The sequence below is a fragment of the Cotesia glomerata genome, linkage group LG10 (genome assembly GCF_020080835.1).
Source record: "Cotesia glomerata isolate CgM1 linkage group LG10, MPM_Cglom_v2.3, whole genome shotgun sequence".
Classification (NCBI taxonomy): domain Eukaryota; kingdom Metazoa; phylum Arthropoda; class Insecta; order Hymenoptera; family Braconidae; genus Cotesia; species Cotesia glomerata.
In genome coordinates this window covers 711,638-732,521 of record NC_058167.1, presented here as the reverse complement: position 1 = coordinate 732,521, position 20,884 = coordinate 711,638, and the positions used below count along the sequence as shown (strand labels likewise).

At 29.8% G+C, this 20,884-nt stretch overlaps 2 protein-coding genes across 7 annotated transcripts in view; both read left to right on the top strand.

Annotated features, from left to right (window-relative positions):
* Window positions 1-20,884, top strand: part of LOC123273313 (neurocalcin homolog) — a 265,515-nt gene that overhangs the window by 33,516 nt on the left and 211,115 nt on the right. The window lies entirely within an intron of this gene.
* Window positions 1-20,884, top strand: part of LOC123273311 (neuronal calcium sensor 2) — a 192,478-nt gene that overhangs the window by 33,490 nt on the left and 138,104 nt on the right. The window contains exon 1 of one of the 5 annotated variants that reach the window (XM_044740716.1): window positions 15,949-16,212. The exons of 2 other annotated variants lie outside the window; for them this stretch is intronic. The gene's annotated coding sequence lies outside the window, so the exon portion shown is untranslated. Of the gene's footprint in view, window positions 1-15,948; window positions 16,213-16,469; window positions 16,708-18,669; window positions 18,872-20,884 lie in introns of those variants that run through there. 2 more of the 5 variants (XM_044740712.1, XM_044740715.1) reach the window with 2 other exon arrangements.

The following is a 20,884-nucleotide window of genomic DNA, read 5'->3' as shown; positions in this document are numbered from 1 at the left end:
ATGTCATTCGATAGATGTCGACCTAAAATGTAAATAAATTGAATTTATTATCACTAAAAACATTAATAAGCATTATTGATTTGAATATGATTTTGAAAAGATTCTAATCTAATTTGGTATTTGGAGTTGAAAGGATTCCTTTTTTATCTCGAAGAGATTTTGCAATTGACGCCATGTATATTGTACAACCCATTACTTCACATACTCAAGATAATCCCCATGATTCAGGTAAAAGAGTAAGAATTTGAATTTTTTCACATCGTTGCGTATTACTATCGTTGAATTTATTTTTTAATTTATCGAGCAATTCTAAGAAATTTTGAGAGTTGATTTCATCATCAGAAAGTTTTGTTACTCCTAAAGAGGTATTTAATTTTTCATATACTTTTTTGAAACTTAGTGAACAGCTGGAATCAGTTTCAAGTAACGGAGGCTTTACAATCACAAAAATAAACAAATTTACTATGTAAGAATTTACTATGTGAAGAATTTTCATCATCCAGTGAATCTCGAATTTATAAAATATTTAAACGTGTAAGGAAATAAATGTGAAATGATAATAATCGTTTAGTGTAAATAAAATTTAATAATTATGATGAAAACTGTGTCAGTAAGTTATTTATGGTAAATCCTGAGCATAGAATTTTTTTAGAAATTTTTTATTACAAAAAGTTGGAATTTGAAATTTTGAAAAATCGAAAAAAATTGGATCCCATCGATTGCCCATTAAGGGACTAGGCTTAAAAGTTGGGGGATAATTGACAGTTTTTTAGAAAAAATTTTCAAGAAAATCGATCAGTACGTGTTTTTTGGAAATCAACATTTTAAAGTCAAAATTTGAAAATCTTATAGAAATACAGTTTAAAAATTTTTTTTGATTTTATTTCCTAAAAGTGTGTTTAAAAACAAAAATTTTTTAAAAAAAAAACGTCACGATTGGCCCACTTTTCGCAAAGTTACAGACATTTGAAAAAAAGAAAAGCGATTTTTTTTAAAAATTGATATCTCGAAAACGGCTGGGCAAAAAAAAATTGAAAAAAATCATAGAGGTCTTTTTCAATGGGTACTATAACATAAAAAATTTTCAAGAAAATCCTAGATGCAAAGGCAGAATGCTATCCGATTTGGCGTGGAATGCCCCATATACATACACTACTGGAAAAAATTAAGGGATCAAAAAAAAATTGGAAATTTTTAGGCAATTTTCAACAGGTCGTAACTTCGAGAGGAATGGTCCTACAGGAAATCAGAAGAAAAAGGAAATTGTAGCTCGAAGTGTCTAGTTTTTGGATTAGAATTTTAAAATTTTGTAGCTTCCGCGGTTTTTGAGTAATCATAGAAAAATCAGCAACAAAAAAATTTTCTTAGTTTTTTTATTTGGTCTACGGGCGTGGAAAAAATTTATTTAGCTTAACCACTATAAGGATCAGATACTTTGTTCATTTAGCTTTAATTTGTTTTTTTAAACTCCTTGATACGTCCACTTGTCGCAGAGATATTGATCTCCAAATGGAAAAGGATCCTTTTGTCTTTGATTATCGATATCTCAGCAACCAATGATCGCACAGAAAGTTAAAGGTGAGTTTCAAGAACTTGAATGAATTCTCCTTAACGACTAGCCATTGCTTTTCCGAAAAAAAAATTTTTTCTTTTTGTCACACTGAGAAAAATGTATTTTGATAATCAGGATATCTGGTATTTTGATAATCAAAATACCACGTATTGTGATTATCAAAATATAAGTCAGTTCAAGACCTATACTCTGTGCAGTAAACTCTAATATATGCGCTGTCACTGCCATCGACGTTTTAACACTGTCAGTCAGTTTATTTGATTTATGCACTGGTGAAAATTTACTAATTTTGTGATGACCGCATTTAACACAGATATTGTGTTGATTTTACACAATATTTTCTACTGTGAATGTGGAGTTCAGATTCGAACTTGATTTTCGAAAACTGGCATGGAACCAATGACTTCCCGATTTTTTTTTAAGTCATTCATTTGTATAGCGAGAACCTAAAAATTTAGAAAAAGTAATCTTAGATGTGAAAAAAATTTGTTATGATGCACAATGACGATAAAAATTGCTGTAAAAAAAGTTAGAAAAAAAAAATTTTTTTAAGTTTTTTAGATTAAAAAAATTTTTTTTTTCCTCTTAAATTTTAGAAAATGAAGTTAAAATATTTTTTAGAAAACTAAAAGAGCTTTTTGGAAAAAAAATTTTTTTTTACGAAATTTCGGGGGTACTCCATTTTGCCACCCCCCCTAATATATGTATATATATATATATATATATATATATATATATATATATATATATATATATATATATATATATATATATATATATATATATATATATATAGGGAAAGTGGGTTTCGTAGACCGTCAATCACGCCAAAACTACTGAACATATTGACATGGGACTAGGACCATTCGACGCGGAATGAATTGTAGATGGTTATAGGATACTTATTTTTCGAATTCCATCAATCCTTCACCATTTTATTTCTATTTAACTTAGATAAACATTTTTCCCGCCCATAAAAACAAAAGACGAGCATTTTTCTTTAATTCATTTGTTTTTTTATCGGAAGGGTATTACGTTTTTTTTTTTTTTTTTTTTTTGAGAATTTAGTTCCATCTACCATCGCGTGGGCGGATGCGTGGGCAGAAGCATGGGCGGATGCGTGGGTGGAAAATTTCACTAATTATTTCATTTAGGCATGAAGGGTATTACGTTTTTTTTTTTTTTTTTTTTTTTGAGAATTTAGTTCCATCTACCAACGCGTGGGTGGATGCGTGGGCGGATGCGTGAGTGTAATATATATAAGCGAAATAGGGTTTCTTTGACTAAAGTTGACGTCAAAACTACTGAAGCTATCGGGATGGGACTGCTACCATTCGACGCAGAATTTTCCGTAGATGGTTATGGGTTACTTATTTTTTGGATTTCATCAACCATTTGTCATTTTTTTTACGATTTACTTTTACATACATTTTTTCCCGCTAAGAAAAACAAAAGACTCTCATTTTTTATTCATTTGTTTTTAATACGATTTTCTTTTGTTTTTATTACATAATCTTGATATTTGATTGATTTAACGTCATTTAAAAAAAGTTTAAGAAAAAGAAGCTTATTATTTTTGGTGAACTAAGTGTCGAAAATTTATGTTTATATGCTGATCGTATGTTTGGTTATGATAATTATCTGAAAATTAATTGGTTTCATGAAATAAAATAGTTAGATATCTATGAAATCTACTGAAAATGTTGTTGTTTATAAACTAGAACTTTTTGAAACATGAAACTTCAACCATATCTATTGAGATTTAATAACATTTACTAAAAATTTCCTTACAGCAAACGTCTCTTTAGCAGCGGGAAAAAAGTAATTGCTAGGTTTCCAAAACTTAACATTACATGTAGTAATTCGGTCAACGGATTAAGAATTTTATATACATATTATTTTTGCTGATTACATAACTTATAAATTGTTCTTATTGCCGGATCGCGGGAATGTATCTGATTAAAATGAATGCATTTTCCAAACACTGGGTATGTGAAAAATAGATTTGGCTACTTATTTAAATAGAATTAGTAAAAAATATGCTAAATTTATTTTCTATAAAATATTGATGTCACTGAGAAAATTTTAAATAACAAAAAAATTCTTTGCAATTGAAGCTAGACAGATTTCAACTTTACTTATGAGACTTGCAGTGACTTTAACTAAAATTTCAATACTCATTTGGAATCTGTACAAATCAAAACAATACTCTAATTAAATTTCAAGTTTAGATCTAAAAATGCAATTTTATAAAGCGCCCAGCGAAGCGGGCGGGTAACAGCTAGTATATATATATATATATATTAGACTATGCCAAATAAATCGAAGATTTTTTTTTTTTTTCGGTCCCATATCAAAATTTCGTTTAGAGTTACGAAAAAAAAATTGTGCCAAAATTTGAGCGCTCTGTCTTCATTTTTCAATTAGCGCTCGCAAAAAGAAGAATTTTCGCCAAAAAAAGTTTTTTTTCACTTATTTTTTGATTATAGAAAATTCAATATACCAAATATGAAAAAACCGTTGGTATGGTTTTATAGGAAATTAAATTCTCTACAAAGATGATTTTTTGTCGAATTTAAAGAATCAACAGCTTCTTTTTAATAGCTAATTTAATTAAAATTTCTTCGATAATTTTTATTTTCAATTATCGATGGACACGTATAAAACCACTTCTTAACGAAAAGAACTGACTTATACAATTTTTTTAGGAACATTTATGATCTAAAAAAATAGTTTTTATGCTTTAATTGATTATAGTAAAGTACAATAGAAGTTGAAAATAATTTCATTAACAAAAATAATAAAGACAAAAAAATTAATTTTTTCGTAATTTTTTATTCATAAGTCTCATTGACTTAAAGATTATTCATGCTTCAAAATTAATAAAATATATCTTTTTCTGTCATTTTTATTCGTCAACGGATTCTTCTTTAGCGCTCGTAACTCAAAACGGTAGTTGTAGTCTAGCCAAAAAGTGCCTTTTTGGTTAACTTTTTTCAGCAGTCTCCGAAAATTATTATTAAGCTGTCATCCGATTCGGAATGGTATCTAGATGATTTTTGGAAAAAAATGAAGTTCCGCTTGTAAAAATTGCAAAAGTTATCAACAATTAACTGAAAAAAAGGGGATTAAGTTTTTTAAAAATATCTCAAAAACTAATGAAGATTTATTAAATTTAAAAAAAAATTCAAAAGACAACTTTTGATAAGAGGCTTGATTTTTCTTTAATATGAAGTTTAAATATGTCTAAACAAATTCCGAAAATTTGAAGGAGATTGCCCGATTATTTAAATAAATAATTAACTTTAAAGTTGAGCAATTTAACATTGGTCTTATGGGGTAACCTCCAAACATTGATACATTTTTGTATTTTTCTCGTAAAACTGTCGGTGAATATTTTTAAAAAACTTATGGATGAAAGTAAATGTATTAGTGATAAATTTAAATCAAAAAAATTTACACTTGCCCGACTAATTAAAGTGTATTAATTAAAAGAAAAATAAATGCCGCCATTAGCCAATGTTAAATGTTTATCTATATATTGAGAAAAATCATATGGTTACTGCTCTCCCCTTACCGCACTAGAGTCGATACCTATCCCCACCCCGTCTAGCGCTCGTACTTCCTTATTAATATTTTGAAGAAAAAATTTTTTTCGACGATTAATTTAAGTTTTTAATTTTGCAACAACGAAAATTATTAACAAAAAACTGAAAAATGAAATTTTTTTAATTTTTTCAACGGGGATCTATTCTGAAAACTGCCAAGAATTGCTCCACCCGCGTAAAAAAAATCGACTTAAAATTATCGTTTGTTTAGGGCTTGGCCAAACTTAGATTTTGAGTATAATTTGGACCGATTCGGATCAGTAGATTTTGAGAAATCTTAAAAAAACTAAGAAAAAAAATTTTTCAAATGTGGTTTTTTTTTTGGATAACTTTTAAACAGCTTCACCGATCGATTTTAAAAACTAATCAGCTCTAAACAATAAAAAACTACGTCGATCGCCACCAAGCTGGTCGAAATGGTTAATTCGTTCGAGAGATATCGTGAACGAAAGAAAACCGAAAAAAGTGTTTTTTCGAAATTACTCCGAAATTTTTGGTTCGATCAATTGAAACCTGAAAATTCTTTATGAGGCTGATAAAACTGCGTTGAATGCCGCCAACCGCGTGAAAATCGGTTGATCCATTCAAAAGTTATAGCGGTTTGAAAATTCCAAAAGTAGTGTTCTATGAAACTTCTATCAGACTTTTGAGCTCGAAGAACTCAAATGCATAGAAATACTATCTCTTTGAGCTCAGCGAGCTAAAAATATCACACAAATTATATTTTGAACTCAAAAATCTCAAAAACGTCATAAGTACAATTTTAAGCGCCCAGGTATGGAATTAGCGGGAAGTTGCAGGGATCCCGAGTCGAAATTTTAAAACCCCAGTTCAACCTAGTAGAGCCTGATTCTTTTGATGTAGATATATGCCGCTCTAATTTAAGAACCTTTTTCAACCTAACTCGTCTTATATCAGGGTGAGGAATAGTGAGTTGAGGTTTAGTTTAAATTTTAAGATTCTGTTTCAACCTAACTCGTCTTGCATCAGGGTGAGGAGTATTGAGTTGAGGTTTAGTTCAAATTTTAAAACTCTGTTTAAACCTTATTCGTCTAAATTCAGGTCGTAGAAGAGTGAGCTGGGGTTTAATGAGAATTTTATCGCGTAGGCTTCCTAGGGTGAAACAGAGATTAAAATTTTATACATTTTTCAAAATAAATAAGAGTAATAAAAATTATTATCATTATTTTGAAAATGTATTACAGTAAAACGTGCGAAAAAATCACAACAAATCATTTATAAATTTTTTATGCTTAATAAACTGCGTCGAATGCTTTTTTAAAAATTAAAATCGAACGACGCGTTCAAAAATTATATTTGTTTAAAAATTCACAAAATTTTTTTTCTCAGTATTTTTTCGACATAACATTTAAATTTCTTAACCAAACGATATTTGCCTGGACATCCACTTTTTTCCCTTTAAAAACTGTGTTGAAAACCATTTGGAAAATTAAAATCGATCGACGCGTCCAAAAGTTACAGCTGGTTGAAAATTTACAAAAATTTTTTTTTGATATTTTTCGAAAATAATTACCGGGTTTCTTTAACTTTTCAACATAAACCCGTCTATACAGATTTTTTTTTCATTACTACTCTAAAAACTACTTTGAATACCGTTTTAAAAATCAAAATCGAACGATATGTTACAAAATTATACCTTATAAAAATTTCAAAAATAATTTCTTCCAGAATTTTTTCGAAATAATTTTCAGATATTTTAACTATTTAACTATTCATGTGTATATACTTTTCGTGCTTTAAATAAAAAATTATGGTTTGTGCAAGAATAATTTAAAAGCATACGAAAGATCAAGTTTTTCTACTTAAAAATTTGACCTAATTGCTAAAAAGAATAGTTTGCCAAATTAAAAATTTAAAGAATGAACAAATAGCACAGTTTTTCACATTTTGAACTCGAAGAGCTCAAAAATATAATTTTTGTGTCGCAGATTTTGAAGCCCCATAAAGGATCTTTAAGTTTGAATTGATTAAACGACAAATTTCGAAGTAATTCCGAAAAAACATTTTTTTCGGTTTTCTTTCGACAACGATAACTCACGAACGAATTACCCGATTTTAACCGGGTTGGCGGCGATCGACGTGGTTTTTTAATGTTAAGAGCTGAATAGTTTTTTAAATCGATCGGTGGAGCCGTTTCAAAGTTATTAAAAAAAAACACATTTGAAAAAATTTTTTTTTGTAGTTTTTTTTAAATTTCTCAAGATCTACCGGTTCGAATCTGTCCCAATTATATTCAAAATCTAAGTTTGATCAAGCCCTTTTGAATGACGCCAATCGCGATACACACACACACACACACATACATACTTGCATACATACATACAGACAAACGGACACCATCGCGGAAACAATCGAGGAAGCTTCCTAGGACCTCAAAACGTCAACATCCGTTAAAAACTTGATTTTCGAAAAACGGGGTAAAACCGATAACTTCCAAACTTTTGAAAATTTTCAATTTTCTTAGCGGGAAGTTAAAAATTTAGGCAATTTTCGCGATGAAATTTTTTAAGCACTTTGTAAGCAACGTTGTAAAATTAATAATAATAATCACAGTAATATTTACCATGATATAAGAAATAATAATAATATTTAATCACATGAGTTAATTTTAATTTTGTCAGTTGTAGCTTAAATGGAAACAAATATTTCTACTGTATGACTAGTCTTCGAGTAGCAGAGGGAATCCAGTCTTGCTTCGTAATCGTGAGGTCTCGATTTCGAATCCCAGCAAAGCTGAGTTTTTTTCAACGGAAATTTGTGTTTTCTTCGTCGTTTCTTCTGCCTTCATTTCGATATCATTATTCTTGTATGATTATAAATTAACATTACTAATAGTTATCATTACCTTAACAGTCATGCAAATAATAACATGAAGTAACCAACAGTTAAATGATAATTTTTTCTTTTTTTTTACTATGAATATAACCAGTTTAGGCTATTAAAGTTGAACTAGGTTGAAATAGGTTTTAATAAAACCCTGCCTGACACTTTTTCGTCTGAGAAACAAAAAATCGTATACATCGTGCAATCCCAGCTAGGCGCTAAAAGAGTGAAACAGAGTTTTATTAAGAACCTTCTTCAACCTAACTCGTCTGAAAACAGACTTAAGTAGACGTTACCAGAGTGAAACGGGGTTTAGTATCAATGCAGTTCCTTATTTCTTAAAAGCTATTTCATTCTGTTTCACCCTGAATTAGACTATCCCAGGTTAAAATGGGTTTTAAGCGAAAAAAAATTTCGACTCGGGATGGCCTTTTTAAGTCAACTCGGTTAAAAGTTATTCGCAGTTAAAATTCAACTTAAAATAATATACGATGACTTTCATAATTTTTTATACTTTTTAACAATAAAACGGCTTAAAATCATAAAACAAAATATTTTTCATGATTTTTCTCGTTTTTACTTCCCAAAATTATTGAGAAAAACTTATGTCATAAAGCACACAATTCGAATAAAAGCGTTGAAAGCTGATTTTAATGTAGTCGGAAGTACTGTAAAGATTTTTGATGCGATTATTATATCTATTATTTATTAATTTGCTATTACCCGCTTGCTTCGCTGAGCGCTTTGTAGAATTGCATTTTTAGATCTAGACTTGAAATTTAATTGGAGTATTGTTTTGATTTGTAAAGATTCCAAATGGAGCATTGAAAGTTTTAGTTAAAGTTATTGTAAGTCTCATAAGTGAAGTTGAAATCTATCTAGCTTCAAATGCGAAGAATTTTTTTGTTATTCAAAATTTTTTCAGTGACATCAATTTTTTATATAAAATAAATTTAACATAATAAATTTAACATGTTTTTTACGAATTCTATTTAAATAATTAGCCAAATTTATTTTTTACATATCAAATGTTTCGAAAATGCATTCATTTTCATATGTTACAAACCCGCGATCTCGCAATAAGAAAAATTTATCGGTTATGTGCTCAGCAAAAATAACATGTTATTTCCATGCATGTATGTGAAATTCTTAGTCCGTTGACGCAACATATCAGTAAAGATTTTCAATTTATATAATTGGCATAGTAAGAAAATATTATTTGTTTACATATACATTGAAATTTTGGTGAAAAATTAAAAAATCTTTAAGAAACTCGAATTTTTGATTAGAAAAATTCTAATAAGTTGCTTAAAAAATCAAAGATATTTGAATTACAATTTGACATAGGGCTTAAAAAATTTGTTTTACAGTCTAGTAAAACATCTATTTGTTTCAAGAAAATTAAAAATACCCGTGAAAAAATATTCGGATCAGGCTTGATATGAGCTGATAAGGCCATATAAAAATTTTTGATATGTTCATATCTGGCCTGATATGATCTAATGTGTCCATATTTAATTTTTGATATGTCCTGATATGGCCTGATATGAAAATTGGCCATATCAGGCCTGATCAAGCCTTATCAATTTGATCTGACTATATCAGACTTGATATAGCTTGATATGCTCATATATAATTTTACATTATTTCTTAATAGGTCCTGATATGGCCTGATATAACCTTATAAAGTTATATATACTTTGATAAACTTGAAAAAAAAATCCCTGATCAGGGTTGATATAACTTAATATGGATTTATATAGCCTGATATACTCATACCCTTATCAGCACATAAGTTGTCTGATATACTCATATAAAGGCATACCCGAGTAAAAAAAAACTATATAGCATTATATATGATTCATATATAATTATATAGAGACATACGTAATTCATTTATAATTATACTAGCTGTTATCCGCCCGCTCCGCCCGCTCCGCTGGGCACTTTATAGAATTGTATTTTGAGATCTAGACTTGAAATTCAATTGGAGTATTGTTCTGACTTGCACAGATTCAAAATTCTATCGGATTGGCCTGTACCTTTTATCCATGTCATAATTCTAGCGAATATCCATTGTAACTTTCAATGTGCAATCACTATAACATTCTCGTGGCTTTCTCCAAAAATGAATAATCATTTTTGGATTTACGATTTTAATTTTTGATTTTACGAAATCTCTTAAAATGAATAGCCAAATTTCTTTTCCACATCTCAAGTGTTTAGAAAATGTTTTCATTTTGATCTGTTACATTCCCGCAATCCCGTAATAAGAACAATTCGTTCATAAATTATTTTTACATCACGTACAGAAATTTCCTATAAAATTTGGAATCTGTAGGAGCTATAGCTTGAAAATTAAAAATTTTCATTGTTAATACCCACCCCCGCAACCCTCTGTGGGGTGTAATATCGTAAAGTTCGTTCATAGATTATTTCTAGATCTCTTACAGAAGATTCTTACTAAATTTGGAGTCGATAGGAGATATAGTTTATAGTGGGTGGAATTTCGTTAAATCCGTTCTTAGCTGACTTCTACTCGATAAAAAAAATATTCCTACCAAATTTCAAGTCTCTAGGTCTTATGGTTCAAGAAATATCGTGATGAGTGACTATATACGTGGAAATCATATATATATATATAGATAGCTGTTACCCGCCCGCTCCGCTGGGCGCTTTATAGAATTGTATTTTTAGATCTAGATTTGAAATTTAATTGGAAGATTGTTTTTACTTGCACAGATTCCAAATTCCATCAAATTGGTCTGTATATTTTGTCCACATGATTATACTAGCTAAAATTCATTGTAACTTTCAATGTACAATCACTATAACATTCCGTGGCTTTCTTCCAAAAATGAATATTAATTGACACGAAGAAAAAAAATTTTAAATGAGCATTGATAGTTTTAGTTAAAGTAATTGCAGGTCTCATAAGTGAAGTTGAAATCTGCCTAGATTAAATTGTGACGAATTTCGCTGTTAATAAAAATTTCTTCCGTAACATCAATTATACATAGAAAATTATTTGTACTTTTTTTTTACGAGTTTTCTTAAAATGAGTAGCCAAATTTTTTTTCTATATCTCATGTGTTTAGAAAATGCAATGCTTTTAATCTGTTACATTTTCGCGATCCCGTAATAAGAACAGTTCATCGGTTATGTGATCAGCAAAAAAAAAATGTATGTAAAATTCTTAGTCCGTTGACTGAATAGCTACATGTAATGTTAAATTTTGGAAACGTTACAATGACTTTTTTGCCGCTGCCAAAGAGACGATTGTTGTAAGAAAATATTACTATTAAGAAAGAAAAATATTTAAATCCGTTGACCTTGGAGGCCATCCCGGTATTTGCCTGTTTCTCTTCAGATTCTATCAAATTTTATATTTGTAGGAACTGTATTTAAAGAATATGAATTTTTTGACAATTATTACTCCCGCACTTCTATGTGGGGGAGGAATTTCGTAAGAACCTATTCGAGATAATTTCTACATTATAAATAAAAGATTTCAACAAAACTTCGAGTCTATAAAAACTATCGATTGGAAATGAGAAATTTTCATTGTTAACGCCCCCACCATCCCTTTTAGGGTAAGAATTCGAGAAAATCCATTCTCAGCTGAACTTGACATCGTACACGAAAATTCCTACCAAATTTAGAATCTGCAGGAGTTACAGTTTGGAAATTAAAATTTTAGATTTTAACACCCACCCCCGCAATCCCTATCGGAAGTAGAATTTTTTGGAATCCGTTTTGAGATGATCTCATGACAAATGAAAAATTCCTACCTAATTTCAAGTTTGTAGAAGTTACAGTTTGGAAATGGAAATTTGAAATTCTAACACCCACCCCCGCAATCTCTGTCGGAAGTAGAATTTATTGAAATCCATTTTGAGATGATCTCTACATGACAAATAAAAGATTCCTACCAAATTTACGCCTTTTAGAAGCTATATTTTGGAAATTAAGATTTTTTTGTGTCAACACCCACCCCCGCAATCCTTATTGGGGGTGATTCGTCGTAAAATCCGCTCTTAGATTATTTCTACATCACATAGAAGATTCTTACCAAATTTGGAGTCTATAAGAGCTATAGCTTGGAAATTAAAAATTTTAATTGTTAACATCCACCCTCGCAAACTCCTGTAAGGTATCTTAAAATTCATTCGTATATTATTTCTACATCTCTTAGAGAAAATTCCTACCTAATTGGAGTCTGTACGAGCTATAGCTTGAAAATTAAAAATTTTCATCGTTAATACCCACCCCCGCAATCCGTATTGGTAGTAGGCTGTCATTAAATCCACTCTTGAATCATTTCTACATCACATAGAGCAGATTCTTACCAAATTTGGAGCCTATAGGAGCTACAGCTCTGAAATTTAAAATTTTCATTGTTAAGACCCACCCCCGCACTCCTCTGTGAAGTAGGATATCGTAAAATTCGTTCATAAATTATTTTTACATCACTTACAAAAAATTCATACAAAATTAGGAGTCTGTGGGAGCTAAAAGTCGAAAATTTTTAATTTTCATTGTTAACGTCCACCCCTGCAATCCATATTGGGAGTAGATTGTCATAAAATCCACTCTTAGATCATTTCTACCTCGCATATAGCAGATACTTATCAAATTTAGAGATTGTAGGCCCTATAGCTTGGAAATTTAAAATTTTCATTGTTAAGACCCACCCCCGCATTCCTCTGTGGAGTGGGATATCGTAAAATTCGTTCATAAATTATTTTTACATCACTTACACAAAATTCATACAAAATTAGGAGTCTGTAGGAGCTAGAAATCGGAAATTTGTAATTTTCATTGTTAACGTCCACCCCCGCAATCCATATTGGTAGTAGATTGTCGTAAAATCCGCTCTTAGATCATTTCTACATCACATATAGGAGATTCCTACCAAATTTGAAGTCGATAGGAGCTATAGGTTAAAAATGGGAATTTTCTATTGTTAACGCCCCCGCAACCCCCCTTGTGGGTGGAATTTCGTAAAATCCGTTCTTAGCTGACCTCTACTCGGCGAAAGGAATATTCCTACCAAATTTCAAGTCAATCGGCCTTATAGCTTCAGAGATATCGTGATCAGTGAGTTCAAAAACTTGATCTCCTATATATATAGATATATATATATATATATATATATATATATGATATATATATATATATATATATATATATATATATATATATATATATATATATATAGATAGATGTATATATAATTCATATACAATAATATATGAATCATATAGAATTCTATATAATTTTTTTCCTTCAGTGGGTATTTTGTGATTACCATAAAACATTCTCTTTTTCTATCTCAGAGTCTGTTACTCCAATGATTAACAATCTTTTAATATATAGTATTTTGCGGATGAAATAATAGGAACTTAAAAAAAAATTTAATTTCACAAAAATTATTAGTTTTGTCAAGTTCAAAAATTGTTAGCCAGGCCCTCCCGCAATATATAGTTCCATATACTAAACAAATAATTCCATCAAAATTTAAGCTTTCAATTCTGATTTTACCTCTATTATTTTTTTAATTTAAAAAAAATTATAAATTCTAAAGCAACGAAGTACCTTAACAGTATCGTAAAATCATTTTTGCGATTTCATGTATACATAGTCAATTTTATAAATCTACATACAGATACTATTATTATATATAAATATTGATAATTAATAATTAATAAATTAGATAAAAAATTTTGTTCACTACGAATTGATCATGTATGTGAAATTCTTAGTCCGTTGACTGAATAACTATCATTAATATTGTTTTGAAAACTTCACAATGACTTTTCCCCTGCTGCCAGAGAGACGATTTTTGTAAGGAAATTTTTAGAAAATTTCATTGAAACCCTATAGACTTATCCTAAATTTCATGTCTCAAAAAGTCCTAGTTTATAAGCAAGAACATTTTTTCTATTCTACACATCTCTCTGACACAGTCAGTATATGAAGTCAATTATCGCGAAATTTGTTTTTAGCTGATATCTACTTATTAAGAAAAAAAAATATTCAAATCGGTTGACCCTGGAGGCCATTTCTGGAATTTCCTGTTTCTCTTGAGGTTCTATCAAATTTTATTTCTGTACACAGAAAAGGAAGTAGAATTTATTGAAATCCATATTGAGATAATCTCTACATGACCAATAAAAGACTACTACCAAATTAAGTCTATAGGAACTATAGCTAGTAAATTTAAAATTTCATTGTTAACACCCACCCCCGCAATCCGTATTGGGAGTAGGTTATCATATAACATAAGTTTTTCTCAATAAATTTGGGAAGTAAAAACGAGAAAAATCACGAAAAATATTATGTTTTATGATTTTAAGCCGTTTTATTGTTAAAAAGTATAAAAAATTGTGGAAGTCATCGTATATTATTTTAAGTTGAATTTTAACTGTGAATAACTTTTAACCGAGTTGACTTAGCGAAAAATTATTTCAGACCTTTTTTGTAGGCCGTTCAATTTCCTACAAAAATATCTATTTATTTTTACCACACAATAACTCATTGAAATACATCAAAATTCTAAAAAAAAAAAAAAATAACTCCCCTGTTATTTAAATGAGAAATCAAAAATCACCATGTGACATCTCTAGATATTGATATTAAGAGCTCAAACTCTACCAGAATTTTTTTTTCGTCATCTTGGACGATATTTTCGCGGTAGCTAAAGAAAAAAAAATTAAAAGTTTTTTTTTGGCACACCCTAATATATATATATATATATGTTAGGGTGTGCCAAAATGTAACTCCCGTGGAGAACCTTTTAAAATTGGAATTTTGAGTTCCGCTTCTAACAGGGGCTGCGTTTGCGCATTTCCTGAGATATTTTGGAGTGAGACGAAGTATTTGATTTTCATAGAATTTTTTAACAGAACTAACTAAGCTTCTGTTAAAAAATTCTATGAAAATCAAATACATCGTCTCACTCCAAAATATCTCAGGAAATGCCCAAACGCAGCCCCTGTTAAAAGCGGAACTCAAAATTCCAATTTTAAAAGGTTCTCCACGGGAGTTACATTTTGGCACACCCTAATATATGTAGATGTAAGACTACTTTTGCCCGAATAGAAAATAGTATATTATTCACCTAGGGCAGGAAAGTAAGAAATGTCTCAAATCACATGTAATTGTTGGCCGAGGCGAAGTCGAGAAATAAACAAAAATTTATGTTTGATTCCATCATCAGGATTAAATATATATAAACGATGTAAATATAAATCAAATGGTATGTTGATTCACAATTCCCAGTACTCTTGAACCAAGTCGATAATATTTTGAACCAATGTTATTGCCTAACTTGATTTAAAAGAATCAAATTCTTACACGAATTTTTTGTATCTTGTTTCAAGGCAGTAAATGCTTCGTTGATAAAGTAAATTCATGAAGAAAAAGATTTTGAAGAGAAAATTTTTTTTGAGTCGTTGTTTTTTTTATCTGTGTGTAAAACAATAAAAATTCTTTTCTCCTGACCATGCATAAAAACAAATTGTATTTTATTCATTTTTCAACTTAAGAAAATCACAATCTTACGATTTTCTAAATCTCTTATAAAAGTTACTAAAATGTAGTCAGATCGTTTTTTACTAATGGCGACAATATATGATATATTGTTTATTTAGTTTTGAAATAACATTTAAAAATATTATCTATGTGAGTTCAGTTTAAAATTTTGAAGGTATCACTAAAATCACATAAGTATTGTTATATTTACATATTCCCAACTAACATTTTGACATTACGGTCATTGACATTTTGAATACATTTATGAATATGAGTAAAATAAAATATAGAATATTAGATTGCAGTATAATACCGGTAGGACGGCGCCAACTATAGTGACCGTAAGCATTCACTGTTTAGTACGCAGGATCAGCATCGGAGTAAAAAGCAGTGAACAAACGAGTCTCTCCAGTATCGTTCTACTTTACTACCCGGGTATTTTCTATTCTTCGTTATTAAGAAGAAACAATTATTATGAATATTTTTTTCCGCATATGACTGTTCACATTGCTATGAATTTAGTTTGATTAAAAAAAATTAAAATTATAAGGACTTAGTTTATTAAATATTTACAAGTAAAAATATAAACATTAAAAAAGTGATCGATACAAAGGAGTGTCAGCATTTCTTTTTCAAAGAGACACAGCGAAGGTAGGTCGAGTTGAGGGTTGGTAAATTGTGAGACTCATAAGCGAGAATAAGAGAACCAGTCAAAAGGTAAAAAAAGGGCAGAAGGCCATATAAGTAGGAGAGGAAGTTGAAGCTTAGATGGAAGCTTATGCTCTTGGTTCAATTTAATAAATCTAATCACGAAAAAAATAATTTACAGATTGCCTTTTTTATATAAAAATTGTTGGAAGAAGTGCATAAAAATTCGATTTTAATTGACAAAATATTTATGTATTTAGAGGTCCTAACAACGTAAACATTAAAACAACACTTGAGAAAATTTTAGTGGTGTTATTTAAATTGTGATCAATAGTGTTGAATTTGAATTTATTTGAAAAAATATAAACACTAAGCAGTTAATAATAACTTCAATTAATAGTCTACGAAGATTAATATATTTTATTTAAAGTACAACATAAATCTTAATATTGTGGAAAAAGTGTTAGTGTATGTACAACCTGTAAAGTATAGAGACAGGTAAGCTTGTCATCAACTTTATGATCTATTGATCTAAGTGCTATTCAATTTAAAAGTTACGAAATTCATCAGAGTATCTTTTTCATTTTATTTGTTTTAATAGTTAAATGTATTAAACATTGTCAAAGCCACGATAAGAAAGAATTTTGTTGAAAAAGTAGAAATAAAAAAAAAATAAATAAGTCAACGGATTTATATATTCAGAGAATGCTATCCGGTGACCAGTTTTTTGTTTTCCAAATTGCAGTGAATATACTTGAACACTGTAAAATGAAATGAAATCGAATGATGTGGATTAATAATATTTAATCAATTTTAATTTGCAATTTCATGTCTAAATAAAATCTAAGAAATTTTTTCACTTAAAATTTTATTCCTTGTAAGAAATATTCTAAATACTAATAGCCTGAAGGCAAAATTAAGAAGGTCTTGGTAGGAATTACTCCATAATAAGCGGTTTTACGGTATTACGAATTCTTAGCGAGCTGCAACAGTAAAAAAAAAAACGTTGAATTTAAAACTTGTCATGGACGTAACTGATTAGTATTCTGTAAAGATTATACAAAGCTTTATAAGTCCTCAAATACGTTTCCATTTGTCAAAGCTATGTAGCGAAGTGATGAAAAAAAAAATTAATTTTACAATTAGTCGAATCACAACTTATTTCGCCAATATTCGATAAATGTATGTTAATCAACTTTATACTATACAATCAGCTACAGCAACAAACGATTGAGCAAATAATATTTGAATACGTTTCTGTTTTTCACTTCTTAAACATAGATGAAATAAAATAATCATAAATTAATATTATAGTAATGAGAGTGTGGAAAAACAATAATTATGCTTTTAATACCTTTTTTCTAGAAACCGTTGTGAAAAGTAGAAAAAGCAAGTTCTTCATGAGATGAGCTCTCAATTTAAAAATGAAGAGGTCATTCTTCGTTTCTTTTTAGATATATAAATTGAATCTTGGCGCGTTCAATGTGTACTTTTTTTGTAGAAAATGAATAGTTCTCAAGGAGTTCGTTATATATTGTGAGAACAAATTGCACACTGTACAGAAGAGCTCATTTTATGTTAAAATTTCGTAAAATCAATTTTTTCAGTATTATAGCTTGTCGAAACTGATTTTTAGTTGAAAATAATCGCCATTTTCTGTATAGATGATGACTTTTTAATAAAAATTTTTTATCTAGAAAACCAAATGGTAACCAAATTTTTTAGTAAATTAAATATTTCTCCAATATTCAATACTTGGCATTATCATTAAAAAGAGGTTTCTTCAAGTGTTAGGATTAGTGATTTTTAATTTTAGTTAGCTTGTGGTAGCTCTAAGATGTTGCAAACTATTAGCAATGATTTAAATCTAAACAGTTTCTTACAAAAATAGTATGTAAGCAATATTACTTTTACTCTAATATTATAATGTTTAAGTATTGTAACGTGGTAGATTTTTTATTCAACGCCCAATACTTGGGGTATTATAGCCTTCCAGGCTCGAATCCAACGTCGTGAATGTTATGTGTGAATGAATGAAAATTTTACTAATTTTTATGAATTATTTTGTATAAATACGTAACGCTGGGCGAGTAACGAAGACAGAGGGAGTCAGAGCGAGTACGAGGCTATGCATTGGAGCGACAAGGATAGAGCTACGACGATAATAAGCGAGTACCGAAGCGAGCGAGGCACCGAGCGGCGTAAGCACCCGAGAGGTCTGAGGACAATCGACGCTGCATTGCCGCACGTCCCAATACGACGATCACCATCGATGACAGTTGGTTAGTCAGTACTGCAGGAGCAGAGGTGACTAAAGACTGTCGTGGAGGTCCGTTGACTGTTATACGGACCTAGATCAACTATCGACGGGAATCAATTCCAATGGAAATGAAGACTAGCGCCACCAACTTCAACGAAGGAAGAAGCGGGTACTTCTCTATGAGGAAGGGGATTCGAGGCTGGACTGTTGACGGATTCGGACGCGCTTTTGCGCGCTCCGCAACCTAAAGTTAATTTCGAAGTATTGTCGCGATTTTGTTCACTTGAAATTAATTGATAAATTGTATTGAAGTATTTATTTTTTTTTTAATAATTTATTAATCGAGTCGACCGCATGAAGCTTTTCCGAGCTGCTGCGATGAGGACGACGCTCAATTGCTTGGTAAGCCGACGTTCTTGTTCAGTGTTGAATCCAGCGTTTCGAGTCCACGTTGTAATTTTGTAAAATATTTTGATTAACAAAATAATACGCGAGGATTCAACGCTTTACGATTATTTTTTTTTGTAATGCTGTTATTACAGAGTGTGATTGCCGATGTATGAATGCGAGTGTGAGAAATAAAATTGAGGTGACGACGTTTTAAATTTGGTTTAAAATTAAGAGAAACGTTAAGTTACGACGTTTTAATAATTTTGTTAAAAGTTAATATCGACCTCCGACGTATATTTTGTTAAATAAATTGTTATTTTTTTCTGTTAAATTCTTCTAAATTTATTTCGTGTAATTTTAAGAATTTTCGTTTAATTTGCTGTCCGATTTTTTAACGACGAGTATTTCAGCATGGCCCGCCACCCTGAGGAAGAGGTAAGAGCTAGCCGAAGTCGCAGTAGTAATTAATTGGAGATCATTCTCCTGGCGCCCTTTTTTTAAATAATAATTCTCTTTTTTAGTAAGCCAAAAATTTCCAATATAAACGGTGAGCCTGGCTTGGTAAATCCCCGGGTCAGGCAAAACCCCGTTATAGTATGTATAAGTTCTAATAATTTTGTTAAAATTAAAAATAAAATATGTATTGTATTCATATAATGTAAATATTTTCTTTTTGCCATTTGGCTAGTAAATAAATAAATAAATTCATTCATTCATTCATTCATTCATTCTAAGAGTTTATCAGATTACCCCGGAAAAATATCATTAATACAATCGGTATTAACTGCATTAGACACGAAAGGGATTATTGAGCACTAAGTATGTAGTTGCCTGGCAATTGAGCTACAACTTTAATTCGTATTTACTAAAATGATGTTAAAAAAATTTTTTGGAAATTTTGTTTGCAAGTAGTAAAAAATAAGCCATTGACTATAAATCTTGAAGTTATTAATCCCTAGAGTAAAAACTACAAATTCATGAACACGTAACCATGATATTTTTTAATTGTTAACATTTATTCTCAATTTTTAATAATTATATAGTCAAAATTAAATATTCTTTAAAATATACAAAAAATTTTTATAAAAATCGTAATAATTTCGCCGACGATAAAAAAAAGTGCTATTCGGCAGCCGAAATGGAAGTAGATTTCCTACTTAAATGAAATCACAACACTCATAATACAAATACTTCATTCACATTGATAGAATCCCTTTTCCCTAAGTTACAAAAAACGAATGCAATAGTAAAATTTTATTAAATACCTACACACGAAAAGGTTATTTTTAGTCTAGGAGAATAAAATGACATGAAAATTAAAGCTCTTTTGATAAGCTTTGAAATTCAATTTACAAAAATTTGATGTTATTTCATTCAAAAGTTATCAGCGAAAGAAACTGCCTAAATATGAATTTTTACGATTTTTAAAATTTTGAAACGCTGTAATTTTTTAACTACTTGACCGACTAAGTTCATCTTTGAACTTGACCGAGGTAATCGTCTAAAGATTAAATCTGTTGAGTTTGGAAAAGATCCATTATGAAGTGAAGATACTATCGTCCTAACAAGTCGCGTTATATCCCATATATAGATTTAATTATAAATTTTTTGTAATTTCAAATTTTTATCGAAAATTGCGTCAAATTATAAAAAATACCTTTTAAAAATATCATCAAATATCTCTGAAAAATATGATTTTAGTGACTTGGTGCTCAGGACCTTTTTTTATAGAAAATTGAATTTTCTACAAGTTTGTCTTTCACATTTTTTCTGAAGATCTTGTCATTCACGAGATACATGCGAAAAAACGCAAATTTCATGGAAAAAGTCAAGTTAGAGGCCTGTACTACCTCGCCGGTTCGAGTTACGGCTTGACCGCAAGAGACACTTTTGTAAAGCATTTAATTCTGAAAAAAACCCGTTCATGTTCGAAGTGATGCTAGAAAATGCCACTGATCTGCAGAAATTTACAGATAAAAAATCAGAGTTTCTGTGTTTTTTTAATGGGAAATCTTTACACGCTTT